Genomic DNA, 20,000 nt, shown 5'->3' with positions numbered 1-20,000 from the left:
CATCACTTATGCCAATAATCGCTATATACATCTACAACATATATCTATAATATATATATATATATATCATATATATATATATATACTATGCATAATACTCTATCACACTATTGAACATATTGTAAGTCATTATAACAACTATTATACACACCATTATATACATATTACACATATACCTTACATATCTGCTCAACACCACCTCTACACCACCCTCTGCACCACCCCCTCGCCCCCCACCTCTGCCAACAAAACCCCTCTGCCAAAACCACCTCTGCCACACCACCCCCCCACCCACCCCTCTGCCAACACCTCTCCAAAACCATCTGCCAAAACCACCTCTGCCAACCCCCCTCTCCACCCCGAAAGGGAAAAACTTGAATGAACTTGAATGTCATGTTTCTTTTTTTCTTTCTTTTTTCTTTTCTTTTTTCTTCTTTTCTTTACACTTCTCACTATTTTTTGTTTGTCTTTTTCTTCTCCTCCGATTTGTTTCTGTCTCTTTCTTTCTCTTTGTCGTGGCTTCAGTCTGTGTTTAATTATTACCAATACCATTATCATTATTTTAAGCTAAAACGAATATCATTGCTTTTGCTATGGTTATTATTATCCATCGTCATTATTATCACACACAAACAAACAATCACACACACACAGCACACAAACACAGACACACACACACACACACACACACACACACACACACACACACACACACACACACACACACGCAGACTATATACTATATATATATATATATAATATATATATATATATATATATATATATATATACATATAAATCATGTATATATACTATTTATACATAAATCGTATATATATATATATATATATATTATATATATATATATATATATATATTATATATATATATATATATATATTATATATATATATATGTTATATATAAATATTATTATATTATATATAAATATACTATATATATATATATTATAATATATATATTATTATGATTATCATTATTTGTTTGTGTGTTTTGTCATTTATGTTTGTATTGTTTGTTGTTGTATATTTGTTTTTGTTATTGTGTTTTAGTGTTCGTGTTGTAGTTTTTTGTTGTGTGTGTTGTGTGTGTGTGTGTGTGTGTGTGTGTGTGTGTGTGTGGTGTGTGGTGTGGTGGTGTGTGGTGGTGTGTGTGTGTGGGGAGGGGAGGGTGTGTGTGTAGAGACAGAGAGACAGAGAGATAGAGAGATAGAGAGACAAGAGATAGAGACACAGACAGACAGACAGACAGAGACAGACAGACATATATAGAGACAGAGAGAGAGAGAGACAGAGCAAGAACAGACAGCGGATCCCATCTCCCCCTCCCCCTCCCCCTCCCCTCTCTCCCCCCTCCCTCTCCCCACAGCCTTGCTCAGGTCAACAGCGGACAAAAGACAGGAATAACATCAGCCATGTTTTAACAGGTGCTGGCGCCGACTCGGTCGTGTTGTGAGGGAGGACGAAGGAGGGAGGGGCGAGGGGGAGGAGGGGGAGGGGAGAAGGGGGGTTTGGGGGGGGTTGGGGGGACCTAAAAAGGGGGAGGAAGGGGAGGGAGGGGGGGAAGGAGGAGGGAAGAGGGGTAAGGAGGAGGGAGGGAGTAGGAGGGAGGGAGGAAGAAGGAGGGATAGAAGAATGAGGAGGGAGGAAGGAAGAAGAGAGAGGGTGGAAGGAAGTAGGAAGGATGGAAGGAGGAAGGAGAGAGGAAAGAGGGAGAGGGGAGGGATGGGGAGAGTAGGAAGGAAGAGGAAGGGTAGAAGTGATAAGAAAAGGAGAGAGGAAGGGTAGAAGGGATAAGAGGAGGATAGGGGAAGAAACAGTGGGGGTTGGAGAAGGGGGGGGAGGGAGGGGTAGGGAGAGGGAAGAGGGGAAGAAACAGTGGGGGTTGGCTCTTTGTGAGGGAAGTGAGCCCGTTTCCATTGTTCTTTGTTTTGTGTGCTCTTTCTCCTTTTTCTTTTTGTCTCTCTCCCTCCTGCTCGTTTCTCATCGCTCTCTCTCCTTGCTCATGTTTTCCCCTCTCTCTTCCCCCACTCTACTGGTCTCCTCATCTCTCCGGAGTCCTCTCACCCGTCTCTCTCCTTTGCCTCAACCCTCCCCCTTCTCCTCTCTTTTTCAGGGGCCCCTTGCCTCTCTCCATCTATCACTTTCCTCTTTCGTGGGGGGGAGGAGGTGCTCGAGCCCATTTTTCTTTGTCTTTGTGTTGTGTGCCTCTGTCTCCTTTTTATTGTCTCTCTCCTCTCCCCCGCCTCTCTCTCTCTCTCTCTCTCTCTCTCTCTCTCTTCTCTCTCTCTCTCTCTCTCTCTCTCTCTCTCTCTCTCTCTCTCTCTCTCTCTCTCTCTCTCTCTCTCTCTCTCTCTCTCTCTCTCTCTCGTTTGCTCTTTCAACCCGACCCCATTACCTCTTTTTCTCGCTATCTATCAATCTGTCTCTCCTCTGTTTCTGTCTCTCTCTCTGCATTATCCCCTTTGTTCTAATTATTCTTTGATCTTGATTCTAGCTCCGCAGTTCGTTAACATAATCGGCGCCGACTTACACGGACGATTCAAAGAAGACACACCGAGTCGCCAGAAAATGCACAGACAAAAGAAAATAATTACGATTGACAAGAAGGAAGAGATAAAAAGGGAAACATCAGAAAACAAGGAGGATGTGTGTGTGTGTGTGTGTGTATATATATATATATATATATATATATATATATATATATATATATATATATATATATATAATATATATAATATATGTATATATATATATATATATATATATATGTATGTATGTATGTATGTATGTATATGCACACTTACATACATTCATACGTACATATAGATTTATATTTATATGTTTTGTTTATCAATTATTAAAATTACTGTGTTGATCATTACTATTATATTATATATATTTTATTTATATGTTTTTTTATCAATTATATTATTATATTACTTTTATCATTACTATTATATTATATATTATTATTATTATTATTATTATTATTATCATTATTATTATTATTGTTATTATTATTATTACCATGATTGTTATTACCATTATTATCATTATTATAATTATTATTATTATCATAGTCATTATCATCACTACTATTATTACCATTATTATCATCTTCATCCATTCCCCCAATTCCCCTCTCCTCATCCCCTTCATAACCCCCCCCCTCCCCCTCCCCCTCCCTTACCAAAACTGCTCTCTCTCCCACCCCTTCCCTCATCCTTATTTCCCCTTCTCCCTCATCCTTATTTCCCCTTCTCCCTCCCCCTCCCCTTCCTGCACTCCCTTCCCTCTCCCTTTCCTCTCCCTGTCCTCTACCCCCTCCCCCTCCTCCTCCCTCTACCCCGTCCCTCTCTCCTCCTTCTAACTCTCTCCCTCTCCCTCTCCTCTCCTCCTCCTTCCCCTTTCCTCCACCCCCTCCCTCACCCCTTTAATCTCCCCCCTCCCTCTCCCTCCCCTCCCTCACCCCTTTAATTCCTCCCTCCCTCCCTCCCCTCACCCCTGTCGAGTCCTCTCCGCTCTGTTGCATTTTCTTGCAATCTATTGATCGAGAATGGGACCGAGAGCGTCGCTCCATCCGCCCTCTGTAATTAAAGAGAGATTAGAGGTAATTAGCGGGGTCTTAATTACGCCAGATTAGCAGATCATTTGAGCATACGTAGGTAATGATGTACGCGTGCGGATGCGTTCATGGGCACGTGTGTGTGTGTGTCCCTGTGTGTGTGTGTCCGTGTGTGTGGGTGTGTGTGTGTTTTTGTGTGTGTGTGTGTTGGGTGTGTGTGTGGGGTGTGTGGTGTGTGGTGTGTGTGTGGTGTGTGTGTGGTGTTGTGTGGGGTTTTGTGTGTGTGTGTTTTGTGGGGTGGGTGTGTGTGTGTGGGGGGTGGGGGGGGTGGGTGGGGGTGTGTTAAGAGAGAGAGAGAGAGAGAGAGAGAGAGAGAGAGAGTAGAGAGAGGAGAGAGGGAGAGAGAGAGGAGGGGCGAGAAAAGAGAGAAAAGAGAGAGAGACAGACAACAGATGACAGCCCAGAGAGACAAGAGATAGAGAGACAAGAGATAGAGACACAGACAGACAAAACAGAGAGAGACAGACAGACATATAAAAGAGACAGAGAAGAGAGAGAGACAAGCAAGAACAACAGGGGTCCCATCTCCCCCTCCCCCTCCCCTCCCCTCTCCCCCCCCCTCCCTCTCCCCAAAAGCCTTGCTCGGGGTCAACAGCGGACAAAAGACGGGGAAAAACCACCCAAGCCATGTTTTAACGGGTGCTGGCCCCGCCCTCGGTCGTGTTGTGAGGGAGGCAAAGGAGGGGGAGGGCAAAAGGGGGAGGGGGGGGAAAGGGGGGGGAAAAGGGGAAGTAATGGGGGGGGGGGGGGGGGGGGGGGGGGACCTAAAAAGGGGGAGGAAGGGGGTAGGGGGGGGGGAAAAGGGGGTAGGGAGGGGGGGGAAAGGGTGGGAGGGGGGGAAGGGTAGGGGGGGGGGGGAAGGGGGGGGAGGGGGGGGGGGAAGGATGGAAGGGGGAAAGGAGGAGGGAGGGATAGGAGGGAGGGAGGAAAAAGGGGGGGATGAAGAATAAAAAGGAGGGGGAAAAGAGGGGAGGGGGGAAAAGGGAAAGGGTGGGAAGGATGGAAGGAGGGGGAAAGGAGGAAAGAGGGAGAGGGGGGGGATGGGGAGGGGAAAGGGGAAGGGGAAGGGTAGAAGTGTAAGAAAAGGAGAAGGAAGGGGAAAAAGGGATAAAGGGGGGATGGGGGAAGAACAGGGGGGGTTGGGAAAGAAGGGGGGGGGGGGGAGGGGTAGGGAGGGGGAAGACTCGAGCCCATTTTTTTCTTTGTCTTTGTGTTGTGTGCCTCTGTCTCCTTTTTATTGTCTCTCTCCCCCCCCCGCCTCTCTCTCTCTCTCTCTCCTCCCCTCTCTTCTCCTCTCTCTCCCCCTTTTCCTCTCTCTCTCTCTCCTCTCCCTCTCCCTCCCCCTCGTCCCCTCTCTCTCTTCTTTTCTCTCTTCCTTTTCCCCTCTTTTTTGCTTTTTTCAACCCGACCCCCCTTAAACCCTTTTTTTCCCTTTCCGTTTATCTATCAATCTGTCCCCTTCCCCCTTGTTTCTGTCTTTTCTCTTTTCTTACCCCTTTTGTTCTAATTTTTTTCTTTGATCTTGATTCTAGCCCCCATTTTCGTTAACATAACCCGGCCCGCCGATTTACAAAAGACGATTAAAAGAAGACCCCACCGATCCCCAAAAAAAAGGGCACAAAACAAAAGAAAAAAAATTACGATTGAAAAGAAGGAAGAGAAAAAAAAAAAAAGGGAAACATCAAAACAAGGGGGTGTGTGTGTGTGTGGTTTGTGTGTTTTATTTTATAAATTTTATATATATAAAATATATAATATATAATATATATAATATAATATTTTTATTTTTATATGTATATATATAAAATTATATATTATAAAATTATATATATATATATATATATAAAATATATATATATTTTATATATTTATTGTATGTATGTATGTTATGAAATTATATGCACACTTCTCCTTCAAAAGAAAAATATAGATTTTATTTATATTTTTGGGTTTATCAATTTTTAAAAATTACTGTGTTGCCCATTACTTTTAAATTTTTAAATATTATTATTATTATTTTTTATTATTAAATTATCATCTTATTTTTAAATTATTATTATTATATTAAAACCACTTTTTACTATTATTATTATTATTATTTTTATTATTATTATTATTATTACATTATTATTATTATTGTTTTTATTTTTATTACCATTTTGTTATTCCCATTATTTCATTATTAAAATTTTTTTATTATTATCATAGCCCATTATCATCACTACATTTTTACCATTTTTATCATCTTCATCCATTCCCCCAAATTCCCCCTCCCTCATCCCCTTCATAACCCCCCTCCCCCTCCCCCCCCCCTTCCCAAAAAACTGCTCTCTCTCCCCCCCCTTCCCTCACCTTTAAATTTCCCCTCCCCCCCCCTCCCCTTTCCCCTGCACTCCCTTTCCCTCTCTCTTCCCCCCTCCCCACGTCCCCTCCCCCTTTTAAAACCCCCCCCTTCCCCTTTTCCCTTTCCCCTCCCCCCCTCCCTCTCATTTTCCTCCTCCTCCCCCTCTCCCTTTCCTCTACCCCTCCCCCTCCCCCTTTCCCCTCTCCCCGTCCCTCTCTCTTCCTTCTAACTCCCCTCCCTCTCCCTTTCCTCTCCCCCCCCCTTTCCCCCTTGATCTACCCCCTCCTCAAACCCCCATCCCCTCCCCCCCTTTTAATCCCCCCCCTCCCCTCTCCCTCCCCTCCCTCACCCTTTAAATCTCCTCCCTCCCTCACCCCCTGTCGAGTCCTTCCGCTCTGTTCCCTTTTTTTTCAATCTATTGATCGGAAGGGGAACCGAGAGCGCCCGCCCCCATCCGCCCTTGTAATTAAAGAAAAATTTAAGGTAATTAGCGGGGTTTTAAATTACCCCAGATTAGCAAAATCTTTTGGGAGCAAAAACCTGGGTAATATGTCGCGTGCGGATTCTTTTCATGGGCACGTTTTGTTTTGTGGGGTCCCTGTGGGGGGTTTTTTCCCCCCTTGGGGGTTGTGTGTCCGTGTGTTTGTGTGTATGTGTGTTTTGTGTGTGTGTGTGTGCCCGTGTGGGGTGTTTGTGTGTTTGTGTGGGTGTTTGTGTGTGTGTGTGTGTGTGTGGGGTGTCCCTGTGTGGGGTGGGGTCCCTGTGTTTGTGTGCCCGGTGTGTGTTTGGGTGTGTGCGGGGGTGTGTGAGGGGGGGTATGTGCGTGTGTGTGTGTGTGTGTGTGGGTCCGAGTGTGTTTGTTTGAGTGTATGTATGTGTGTCTGTGTGTTTGGCAATCTCTTCACCATCGTTATTATCACTATTTCTGTGTGTTTTGTTTTGTTTTGTTTTGTTTTCTTTGATAACGCTAAAATGAAAATGGAGGCGAGAAAGGTCCCCCTCTCCCCATCACCCCCCCCCCCCTTCTACATCTTATGACACTGTAATCACATATCCATCACATTCCCCTTATGGGAACACCACGCTGGCAAGATAATCTCTCTCTCTCTCTCTCCCTCTCTCTCTCTCTCTCTCTCTCTCTTTTCCCCCCTCCCCCTTTTCCCCCCCCCCCCGTCCTCTCTCTCTCTCTCCTCTCCCTCTCTTCTCTCTCTCTCTCTCTCTGTATTTTTTTTTTTTCTCTTTGTCTTTCTCTCTTTTTCTCCCTATCTCCCTTATTCTATCTCTCCCTCTCTCCCTCTCTCTCTCCCCTTTTTCTCTTCCTCTCCTCTCTCTTTAAATCCCCCCCGTCCCCTCTCTCTCCCCTCCCCCCCCCCCCCTCCCCCCCTCTCTCTCTCCCCCTCCCCCTCTCTCTCTCTCTCTCTCTCTCTCTCCCTCTCTTTCTTTTCTCTCTTTTTAATCTTTTTATCTGCCCCTCTCTCTCCCCTCCCCTGTTCGATTCGAGTCCTCTCCTCTCCCCTCTTCCCTCGCCCTCTCTTCCCCTTTTTCATTCCATCCTCCCCACCTTTTCCATCTTCCCTCCCCCCCCCTTCCCCCTTTCCCTTCTTTCCCCTCTGTCATTCTCCTCTCCCTTCCTTTCCCCTCTCCCTTCCATATCACCCTCTCTTCTCCTCTCCCCCTTCCCTCTTTTCCCCTCCTCTTCTTCTTTTTTCCCCCCTCGCCCTCATTTCCCCTCCGTCACTCTCCACTCCTTTCCCCTCTGTCCCTTTTCCCCTCATCCTAATCCCCACGACAGGTGACGAAGAGCTTCATTACAAGCCCTTTTGGGAGGGGGATTTATAACGCGGCGAGAAGAATTTTTCCCCCCTCTGTTGACTGGGGGCGGGGCGCAAAAAGGGGGAAAGGGAAAAGGGAGGGGAGAAAAAGGGGGAAGGAGTGGAGGAGGGATGGAGGGAGGGGGGAAAAAAGAAAGGGGGGGGGGAGGGGGTGGAGGAGGGGAGGGGGGGGATGGGGGAGGGGGGGAAGAAAACGGGGGGGGGGGAAGGGATTTGGAGGGGGGGAGGAAAGGGGAAGGAGAGAGTGGAGGAAGGAGGGGGAAAGGAGGGAGAGAGGGGGGGAGGGGAGGAAAAGGAGGGAAGAGGGGGGGGAAGGGAAAGGGGAAAGGAGAGGGGGAGGGGAGTGGAGGGGGAAGGGGAAAAGGGTAGGGAGGGGGTAAAAGGGGAAAAAAGGGGAGGAAGGAGAGGGAGGAGTGAGAAGGGGGAGAAGAAGAGGAAAAAAGGAGGGAGTAGAGGAGGGGAGAAAAGAGGAAAGTGAGATTGTGTTGGAGGAGAGGGAAGGAGAAAAAGGGGAAATTTTGGGGAGGGGGAAAGGGGAGAAGTAGGGAAAAAGAAGAGGGGGGGGGGGCAAACAGGGGGGAAATTTGAAGAGAAGAGGGAAAATGGGGGAAATGGGAGAGAATAGATATGGAATAGGGAGAGAATGGAGAAAGAAGGAGGGAGAGAGGAGGAGGAATTAAGAGAAGGGAGAAAAATGAAGGAGGAAAGGCGAACGAGGGGGAGAAGGGGAGGGAAGGGAAGGAAGGAAGAGGAGAGGAAAGAGGTGGGAAAAAAAAAAAAGGAGGGATAAAAAATCAAGAAGAAAGAAGGGAGGGAGAGAGGAGGGTAAAAGGAATGGCCAAGGGGGAAGAAGAGAGGGAAGAAGGAGAGAGAGAATAAAGGATGGAGAGAGAAGGGAAGAGGGAAAATCAGGAGAAAATGTATATAAGATATAAGTAGAATAGAGAGAACAATAGAAAAGGAGAAAGAGAAATTAGAGAGAAAAACAAAGAAAATAATACAGAAAAAAAGAGCAACTGAAGAAAGAGACAAAAAAAATAGTGAGAATTATGAAAAGTACGAAACAAGGAAACAGATAAACAACAGAGAAAAAAAAGAAGAAAAAAAAAGAATCAAAATAGATTTTTAAAAATCTACTAAGTCTAAAAGGAAAAGAAAAATTAATTATGCTTTATATGACTGACGTGGAAAAATCAGTAATTACCATTATTGTTACACGTACTTTGTCTAAAATATGAAGACAAGGGATATTCACATTTTCATTTTGACAGAAATTTGCGTCGGGAAAAGAGAAGACATGATAAAAGGAGAGAAAGAAAAAAATTATAATGCGCCCAAAAAAGACAAGACCACAAAAAAACACACCCCTACTTTTTTTTTTTTCTAAAATTTTATAATTTATGCATATTAAATATATATATAATTTTATTATATATATTTTATATTTTATATATGATATATATATATATATATATTATATATAAAATATATAAAACCCCATCATACACACATCACATATATGTGATATATCCCATATTAAAAATAATTTATATAAGAAAATTTAATATATATATATAATATATATATTATATATATATATTTTAATATATGTAATTATATCTATTAAAGGGGTTTTATTTATATATATATATATAAATCAATATTTTATATATATTTTAAAAAATAGATATATAAAAAAATAGATAAATGAATATATAAATACATATATTATATATATATCATACACATTATATTATTATAAAATTTAATAATATATATATTAATATATTTTATATAATATATATATATAATAAAATTTTATTTTGTATATACATATTATGTTTTAATATTTTAATATAATATATTATATATTATTATAAATATAATATTTTAAAATTTTAAAATATATATAAATATATATAATATATATTTTATATATAAAATATATATATATATATTATATATATACATGCATACATACATACACACACACACACAAAACCACATATGATATATTGCATATTTTTTTATAAAATTACATATATAATTATACATAATTATATATATATATTTTATATTATTATATGTATATATTGTATATATATTATTATTTTAATATTTTAATAAATATATTTTATATAAAAAATTATATTTTAAAATATATAAAATAGATAGATATGAATAGATGATATATATATTATATATATTTATAAAAATTATTTGTCTAATATACTTATATATATATTATAAAATTATAATATATTATTTTATATATATTTTATCTTTATACAAATTTTTTTAATAAATTGTATACATATATATATATATATATATATTATTTTATTTATTTAATATATATATTTATACTTTTAATATCTTAATTATAAAAATTATTATATAAATATATATAAATTATTAAAATATATAAAAATATTAAATTATTATATTATACATACACACACACATCCCAAAACTGTGTTTTTTTAAATTTATGTGTTATATGTTGGGGGTGAAAATGTATATATCATATAATAATAAAATATTTTTCAAATATATATATAATATATATATATATATTATAAAAATATATATATATATATAATCCCCTATTTTATATTAACATACACACCCCACAACAACCTGTGTTTTAAATTTTTATTTGTTATATGTGTGTGTGAAAATTGTAATATACATATATCCATGTAATATATATATATATTATAAAACAAAACACACACCATGTAATATAAAAATATAAAATATAATATATTTTTTTTAATATATATAATATATTATAAAATATATTTATATATATATATTTTTATTATTATTTCGGTATATATTGTTTTATATATATTTTATATATATATATATAAATTATATCCCATTATATATCTATATATATATTTTAAAAAAAATTATAATTTTTATACATATTATATTTTAAATGCATTTTAAAATGTTATTTATATATATAATATATAATATATATTTTAATAATATAAATATATATTTTAAAATAAATATATATAAAATATATGTAGTTTTTTTTTTTTTTTTTTTTATTTATTTTTTTGGGGTATAAAAAATGTGTCTATATTATATTATATTTTAAAATTTTATTATATATAATAGACCCTATATCTATATATATACATATATAATATTATATATATATAAATATATATATATGTAAATATATAAAATTTATATTTATATATTTTAAAAAATATATATAATATTATATATATATAAAATTTTTATATATATATATATATATAAAATTATATAAAATATTTTATTATATGTATTATAGTATATATATGGGAAATTATATCATATTATATATATATATAAATATATAAAAATTTTAAATTATATTAAAATATATATATTATAAATAATCATATTCTTTTTAAAAAAACGGTAGGTTCATGTCTCCGCCGTGGTCACAGCATGATACAAATTTTAAATTTTCATGTTGTAAATGCTCTGGGTGAGAAACGGGGTGGGGCCCCCCATTTTCCCTTTCCACGGAGAGTGCCGGGGGAAAACCTTTTTTTAGGTAATCATTCTCTTTTTTATTTTCCGGGTTTTGGGACCACCCTTTTGATTTAGGCTGGCTTGGCCACCCAGTCGCTAGGGAGGCAAAACAGGGGAAATTCCTTTTCCCCAAAGGGGAAAAACCGGGGGGCGGGCGGGACTCAACCTTCGAATTTGAAATTTCCGCGTGACAGTTTTTGGTCCACCTTTTTTCCCCTTCCCGGGCCAAAACCCCGGCCTTGACGATCATTTGGGGGGTTTCCAAATTTTTTTCTTAGCAAATTTTGAAAGGGGGGGTTTTCCCTGGCTTTTAGCTGGGTTTGGCCCACCCGTTTGGGTAGGCAAACAATGAGGGGGAAAATTTTCCATATATACATATACATACACACATATATACACATAAATATAAATACATATATATATTATAATATATATTTTTTAAAAAAATAATATTTTATATATAATATATAAAATATATAAATTTTAAAATATATATTTTAATTATATACATAAAACCCAAAGTAAACAGTAAAACGAAAACATCCAAGTGAAAGGGAGCAAACAAGGGAATCGCTGAGATCCCCAAAACAAACCCCCGAAAACAGTCTCGAAAAGCGCAAATTTGAAAAAGTTCAGAAGACTCAGTCGCACCAGGAGTGTCTTTAATATAGTGTTGTTAGCTCGTTCATCAGGCTTGACCTTTGACCTTCTTCGTCATCCCTCCTCCCCTGGGATACTCTGTGGAGGGAGGGAGGGTAGGGAGGGAGGGTAGGGAGGGAGGTAAGGGGGGAGGGTGGAGAGGGATGAAGGAATGGAGGGAGGGAAAGGAAGGAAGGGGGGGAGGTAAGGAGGGAGGGAGGAAGGGGGGGAGGGAAAGGGGGGAAGGGGGTGGTAGGGGGGTGGAGAAAGGGGTGAAAGGGGGGGGAGGGGAGGGAGGGAAGGAGGGAAAAGGGGGGGAAAGGGGGGGGAGGGGGGAAAGGAAGGAAGGGAGGGAGGGAGGGCAGGGAGGTCAGATCTCTGTCACCTGCCAAGGCCTTTGCCCGTTTCGCCCCAAGGATTTCTCTAAGGAGCGAGAATTGTGCGTTTTGAGAGGAGAGATTTGATGGCATACATGAAGATACATGCATAAGGCGCGTGCATACTTAAGTACGCACACACACACACAGACACCTATTTATCTATATATCTATATCTATATTTGTATCTATGTATATTCTATCTATCTCTCTCTATATAATTATTTTATATATATATATAAAATATTTTATATATATATTATAATTTTTAAAATTTTATATACCACACATACATACTACAAAATATATTTTAATATATTATTATAATATATATAATATAAAATATATAAATATATATATATATATATAATATATAGTATGTTTTGGCACTATCTATTATCTTAATGTCTATCTCTTTTCTTTTCAAACAAAATTTATCTCCCCTCCCCCCCCCCCTCTCCCCCTCTTTGTACACAACACCACACACACAACACCCCCCACACACAAATATTTTATATCTATATTTAAAATTAATATTTATATATATATATATATAATATATATATATATAATATATATTTGTGTGTGTGGGTGTGTGGGGGTGTGTTTTTTTTGTGTGTGTATGGGATAAAAAGAATAAAAGATATATTATAATAATATATATATATATTATATATATATATTATATATAATATATATATAAAATGAATAGCAAAACACTCTTTTCCCTATATATATATATTATATTTTATTTTATTATTTATAATATAAATAAATTTTATATATATATATTATATATTTTCACACACATATATATATATATATATATATATAAAATATATATTTATATATATTTAAAATTATATATATTTTATATATATATTATTTTCCCCTGCCCACTAATTTTACAGCTGGTCACCAGAGGTCAACCTGATTACGTCTGCTCCAGGCCGTTGATATTTTGACCTAGATATGTTGCATAAGGATGTGCAACAGCTTATCTTGCACTTATTTGCTCTGATATCTTCGAGCCTTGGGATTTAGATTTCTTGGTTTTAGTGTTATATTTTATGTTTGTCTCGTTATTTCCATTTTGTGTGTCTGTTTGTTAGTCTCTCTCTCTCTCTCTCTCTCCCCTCTCTCTCTCTCTCTCTCTCTCTCTCCCTCTCCCTCTCTCTCTCTCTCTCCTCTCTCTCCTCTCTATCCCATTGTCCCATCTGGGCTATCTATCTATCTATCTATCTTTTCATCTCTCTCCCTCCCCCCTTCCCTCCCATCCTCACCCCCAACTCTCACTCTATATACCCCCTTTTTCCTCTCTCCCCTCCCCCTCTTCCACCTTCTTCCCCTCCTTTCCCTCTCCTCCCTCCCCCCCCCTCCCTCCCCCCTCCCTCCCCCCAAAATCTATCCAAATCATCCACTCCTTTTTTCCCCCCACCCTAAACCCCCCCTCCCTCCCTCCTTTCCCCTTCCCCCGTTTTCCCTCCTTTTCCCCCCTCTTCCCCCTTCCCCCCCCCCTTCTTTCCCCCCTTTCTCCCTCCCTCCTCCCCTTTCCCCCCTCCTTCCTTTTCCCCCATTTCCCCCCCTTTCCCCCCTCCCTCCCCCCCTCCCCCCCTCCTTCCTCCCCTTTCCCCCCTTCCCCCCCTCCCCCCCCCCCTTCCTCCCCTTTCCCCCCCCCTTCCTCCCTTCCCCCCTTTTCCCCCCTTCCCCCCCCTCCTTCCTTCCTCCTTTTTCCCTCCTTCCCGTGGGTGGTCTAAGTGAAGGAGTGAGCGCGAGCATCCTACCGCCAGCATCCTACCCCACGTCCCCATCTCGCGAGAACAGTTTTGCATTCCCCCACTTCATAAAAGGGTGGAGGGGAGGAAATTTACGTTCCCCTATCGGGTAAATTTTTTTTTTTTTTTATACTTTTTTTTCCCCTTTTTATATATATTTTTTTTTTACGTGTTTTTATTTTGGTTTTATTTGTGAGGATTATATTTTCCCTTTTTTTTTGGGGGGGGGGGGGGGGGGGTTCAAAGAGGGGGGTAGTGGGAGGGCGAGAGAGAGAGAGAGGAGAGAGAGGAAAAGGAAAAGAGGGAAAAAGGAAGAGAAAGAGAGACAAACAAACAAACAAACAAACCGATATACAGAAAGACAGAGAAAGAAACAGAGAACAGACAGCAGTAGGAGGAAAAGGAAGAAGAATAAAATAAGAAAAAGGAGAAGAAGAAAGAGGAAGAAAATGGAAATAGCAAGGGAAGAGAAAGGAAAAGTGTGAAAAAAAGAAGAAGGGGAGGAGAGTGAGGAGGAGGAAAAGGAGAAGAAAAGGAAGAGAAAGAAAAAAGAAAAGAAGATTAAAGAAAAAGGCGGAGGGAAAAAAAAAAAGGAAATTAAAAGGAAGAAAAGAAAGGAGGAGGGGGAGGAAGAGGGAAGAAGAAAAGGAAAGGAAGGGAAAAAAAAAGAAGGAGGGGAGGAGGAAAAAAGGGGGCAGAGGACGAATAAGCAGTTGCAGGAGGCGAGAAGGATGCAAAAATGAAAAAGCATCACAAAAAGAAATATAAAGATTGAAGCTAAGAAAATTTATATATAATAGAAAATGGGCGAAGAGAAGAAAAAGAAAAAAAAAGGGAGGGAAAAAAAAAGTTTAGGACAAAAAACAAAAAAAAAGAAAAAATGGAAAAAAAAACAACTAGGATAAAGGAAAAAGGAAAAAAAAGAAAAGAAGAATAGAAAAAAGAAAAAGAAAAAAGGGGAAAAAAGAAGAAGAAGAAGAAGAAGAAAAATAAAAGAAAAAAAAGAAGAAGAAAAGAAAAAGAAGAAGAAAAAGAGAAAAAAAGAAGAAAAAAAGAAGAAAAAAAGAAAAAAAGAAAAGAAGAAGAAGAAAAACAAAAACAAAAACAGGAAGCAGGATATGAAAAGATGAAGAAGCAAAAAGGACAAAACAAACAACAGAGAAACGAGATAGAAGAAAATAAAAGAGGGAGAAGCAGGAGAGATGATAATGGACGAAAAACAACTTCTTTAAAAATTTCCCAATTTATCAAAACCGCCATGATTTTTTCTCCAATTTCTATGATTTAAATTTCCCCTTTCGTAAAGGAATTAAAGGGGACATTAAATTTATTTTTAAAAATATTTTTTTTTAGTTACCTCTTTTTTTTTTGTTACTTTTTCCTTCTCCTCGTATTTTTCTTTCTTCTTCTTTCTCTTCTTCCTCCTTCTCCTCCTATTTCTCTTTCTTCTCTTCTTCTTCTCCCTCTTCTTCCTCCTTCACTTCGTATTTCTCTTTCTTCTCTTCTTCTTCTTCGTAATCTTCTTCCTCCTCCTATTCCTCTTTATTCTCTCTATCCTCTTCTTTCTCCCTCCTCCTACTCGAATATTTCTTTATCTTTTTCTCTTTCCTCCTCTTTCGCTTCCTCCACATCTTCCTCTTCTTCCTCCTTCAACTCTTCATTCTCCTCTTCTTCCTCCTCTCCTTTTCATTCCCCCCCCCCCCCCCCCCCCTCCCTTATCCTTTCTTCCCATTTTTTCCCTTTCCCTTTCCCTTTTCCACTTTTAAAAGTTTTTTTTGAAGATGATAGATAATTTATAAACATATTTGTTTTATAGGGGAGATTGAGAGGACCGAGAGAAAAGATAATAGAAGATTTTTTGGAGTTAGAGAGAGAGGAGAGAGAAAAGAGGAGAGAAAAGAGGAAGAGAGAGAGAGGGGAGAGAGAAGAGGAGAGAGAGAAAAGAGAAGGGGAGAGGGGAGAGAGAGAAAGGGAGAAGAGAGAGAGAAGAGAGAGAGAAGGGGAGAGAGGAGAGAGGAGAGAGAGAGAGAGAGAGAGGGGAGAGAAAGAGAGAGGAAGGGAGTTAAAAAAAAGGAAAAAAATTAAAAAAAAAAGAAAAATTGAAAAAAGTGAAAAACACGGGACCAAAAAAAGAAAAAAATAAACCCAGAAAATGAAGATATATTTAAAAGACACAGAAGTTTTTTCTCCTTTTCTCTCTCCTTTTCTGCCCCCCCGCCTCCCCCTCTCTCTCTCTCTTCCCCCTGTTTTTCCCCCCTCTCTCTCTCTCTCCCCTCTCTCTCCCCTCTCTCTCCTTCCCCCTCCTCTTCTCCCTCTCTTCCTCTCTCTCCTCTCCCCTCTCTCTTTTTCCCCCCTTCCCCCTCCTTTCTCATTTCTCTCTCTCTCTCTCTCTCCTCTCTCTCGGCCCCCCCCCTTTTCCCCCCATCTCAATTTTTTTTTTCCCCCCTCTCTCTCTCTCTCTCTGCCCCCCCCCCCGCCCCCCCTTTAAAACCCCTCCCCCCTCCCTTTTTCTCCCTCCTTCCCTTTCTCTCTATCTCCCATTTCCTTCCTCCTTTCCTTTCTCTCTCTCTCTTTTTCTCCTCCTCTCTCTCTCTCTTTTTCCCCCTTTTCTTTTTCCCTTTTTAGCTCAAATTTCAGTGTGGTTTGTTTAAAAAACCCAAAAAACCAGTTTTGAGAAATTTTGACACCGGCGCAACTTGGCCTCGAAACAGTGTGCATAATTTTTTGAAATTGTAGAAAGCGGTTCTCCTGCTTATCATTACGGGCCCGGGAAATTAAATTAAACCCAGAAAGTGAAAGAGAGGGCCGCGAGGAGAAAGTAAAAAAAAAGAAAGAAGGGGAAACTGCAAGGCTTAGATCTAATTTTTGCCCGGGATTTACTTGTTTATATCATTCGTCCCGTTACTGATAATGATATTATTATTATTTATCTATTATTGACATTAATATGATTATCGTTATTATTATTGTAATATCTATTATTATAATCATTGTCAATAATTATAAGCATTCTTATCATATATATATATATATATATGTTTTTATATTATATATATTATATATATATATATATTTTAAAATATATATAATATATATATATTAATATTTTTTTATATATAAAATGAACACATATTACACACACCACCACACACACACCACACCCACATATTATATAAATATATATTATATATATATAAAATATTATAAAATTTATATATATATATATATATATATATATTAACATATATATACATACATTTATGTTTTTGTGTGTTTGTGGTGTGTGTGTATGTGGGGTGTGTATACTTTTTTCCTTTTTTTTATTTTAAATTTTTTTTTTAATTAAATTTTAATTAAAAATATTAATTTGGGATCTTGTAATTCTTTTTCATTTTTTTTTCATTATTATCATCATCATCCTTAACATCATCATTATTCATATTGTTACTAGAATTATCATTATAAGTATCGATATTATTATTGCTATTATCATTATTACTGTTATTGTTATTAGCGTCATTATTGTTATTATTATTTTGAGTGTTATTATTTCCAAACACCATGATTATTATTATCATTTTCCAAAAATTTTTTATCATTATCATTATTATTCTTCCCCTTTCCTTTTTATTATTAAATTTTCATTCTCCTCTCTCTCTCTCTCTCTCTCTCTCTCTCTCTCTCTCTCTCTCTCTCTCTCTCTCTCTCTCTCTCTCTCTCTCTCTCTTTCTCTCGCTCTAGCGGATTTTATTACTGAAAGGATTTTAGTACTAATGGATTATGATCAGTAACTTGATATGATTTACTTTTAGAACAATAGTGACGGTAATAATCTTTATCGATGACAGTAATGATAATGATGATATTGATAATAACAATAATAATGATGATAGTAATGATAATGAAAATTATAAAAATGACCATAATCATAATGATAACAGCAATAATGCAAATCATATTAGTAATAATGACGATGAAGATCATGATAATAGCAATATAACAAGAGCAATAGCAACAACAAAAATATTAGTAATAAGAAAACTATTATTTAAAAAAAAAAAAAAAAAAAAAAAAAAAATAAATATAATAAAAAATAATATATATATATATATATATATATATATATATATATATATATATATATATATATATATATATATATATATATATATTGCCACGTAACTTAGCTGAGATATTCCCTATCTCTATCAACGTTAAATAATGCAAGGAAAAGAGAGTCTTAATATTTCTTTTTCTTTTTTTTTCTTCTTCTTTTTAATTATGAACATTGTCTTTCGAAAGTGCAAACCGAAGAAGAATTTTGGCGTGCTGTTCGAGTTACTTAAGCGTATCCAGAAATATAGTGATTAAATCCGGATGACAAATAAGTCTAGGTCTGCTTCGAGCTCTCTCTTTCTCTCTCTTTCTGTGTCTCTCTTTTGCTTTTCTCTCTCTCTCTCTCTCTCTCTCTCTCTCTCTCTCTCTCTCTCTCTCTCTCTCTCTCTCTCTCTCTCTCTATCTCTCTTTCCCATCTTCTTCTTCTCTTCCTGTGTTTCTCTCTCTCTATCATCTCTCCTCTTGTGTTCTCCTCTTCGTTTGTCCGCCTTCTCTCTCTCTCTCTTCCTTGTGTTCTCTCTCTCTCTCTCTTGTCTCTCCCTCTCTTGTTTCTCTCTCTCTGTGTCTCCTCTCTCTCTCCTCTCCACAGTCCTCTTCCTCACTCCTCCTCCTCTCCTCTCCTCCCCTCTTCTCTAGTTCTCTCCTCTCTAGTGCTCCTCTCATCTCTCTCTCCCTCCACTCCGTACCTTCCTCCCCTAACCCTCTCTCCCATCCCCATCCCCCTCCTTTCCCTCTCACCCTCCCCTTATCCCCCACCCTCCTTCCCTCTCTCTCCTAACTTCCCATCTCCCCTCTCTCTCTCCCTCTTACCCTCCCCCTCCCCATCCTCCCCACCCTCCTTCCCTCTCTCCCTCCCCATCCCCATCCTCCCCTCCTTCCCTCTCACCCTCTCCCTCCCCATCCTCCCCTCCTTCCCTCTCACCCTCTCCCTCCCCATCCTCCCCTCCTTCCCTCTCACCCTCCCCATCCCCATCCTCCCCTCATTCCCTCTCCCCATCCCCATCCTCCCCTCCTTCCCTCTCTCCCTCCCCATCCTCCCCTCCTTCCCTCTCTCCCTCCCCTTCCCCATCCTCCCCTTCCCCTTACCACCCCACCTATCCCTCACAAACCGCAACCCCGTCAATACAGAATTTGTCAAGGGCCTTGATATACGGAGGACAAAGTAACATAGTATTTCAAACAGCATGTGAGAATGGAGGGGGGGGGGAGAGGAAAAGAGAGACGTAAAGTGCAAATTAGATTTAGTGATGTTGTTGAGGGATGTACGTGTGTCGGGGGAGGAAAAAGAGGGGAGAGGAAGAAGGGTGAGAGAAGGAGAGAGAGAGAGAGAGAGAGAGAGAGAGAGAGAGAGAGAGAGAGAGAGAGAGAGAGAGAGAGAGAGAGAGAGAGAGAGAGAGAGAGAGAGAGAGAGAGGGGAAGGGAGGGAGGGAGAGATAGAGGACAGAGAGAGCGAGAGAGGGGAAGAAAGGGGAGGAGGGAAGGGAAAGAGAAGATGAAGACGGAGAATAGAATCAGAATGAGGGAGTAAGAGGAGAGAGAGGAGAAAGAGGGAAGGTGGAAGAAAGAGAAGAGGATGACAAAGGAGGAAAAGGGGAAAAGCAAAGGACAAGGGAAGAAAGGGGAAGAATAAGGAAGGAAAAGAAGAGAAGAATAAAAAATGAATAAGAGGAATGGAGAAAGAAGAATAGAAAAAAGGAGAAAAGATCAGCCAGAAGGAGAAAGAAAG

This window comes from Penaeus monodon, chromosome 43 (assembly GCF_015228065.2).
Source record: "Penaeus monodon isolate SGIC_2016 chromosome 43, NSTDA_Pmon_1, whole genome shotgun sequence".
NCBI lineage: Eukaryota > Metazoa > Arthropoda > Malacostraca > Decapoda > Penaeidae > Penaeus > Penaeus monodon.
The sequence above is the reverse complement of the archived record's forward strand: the minus strand, read 5'-3'. Positions refer to the sequence as shown.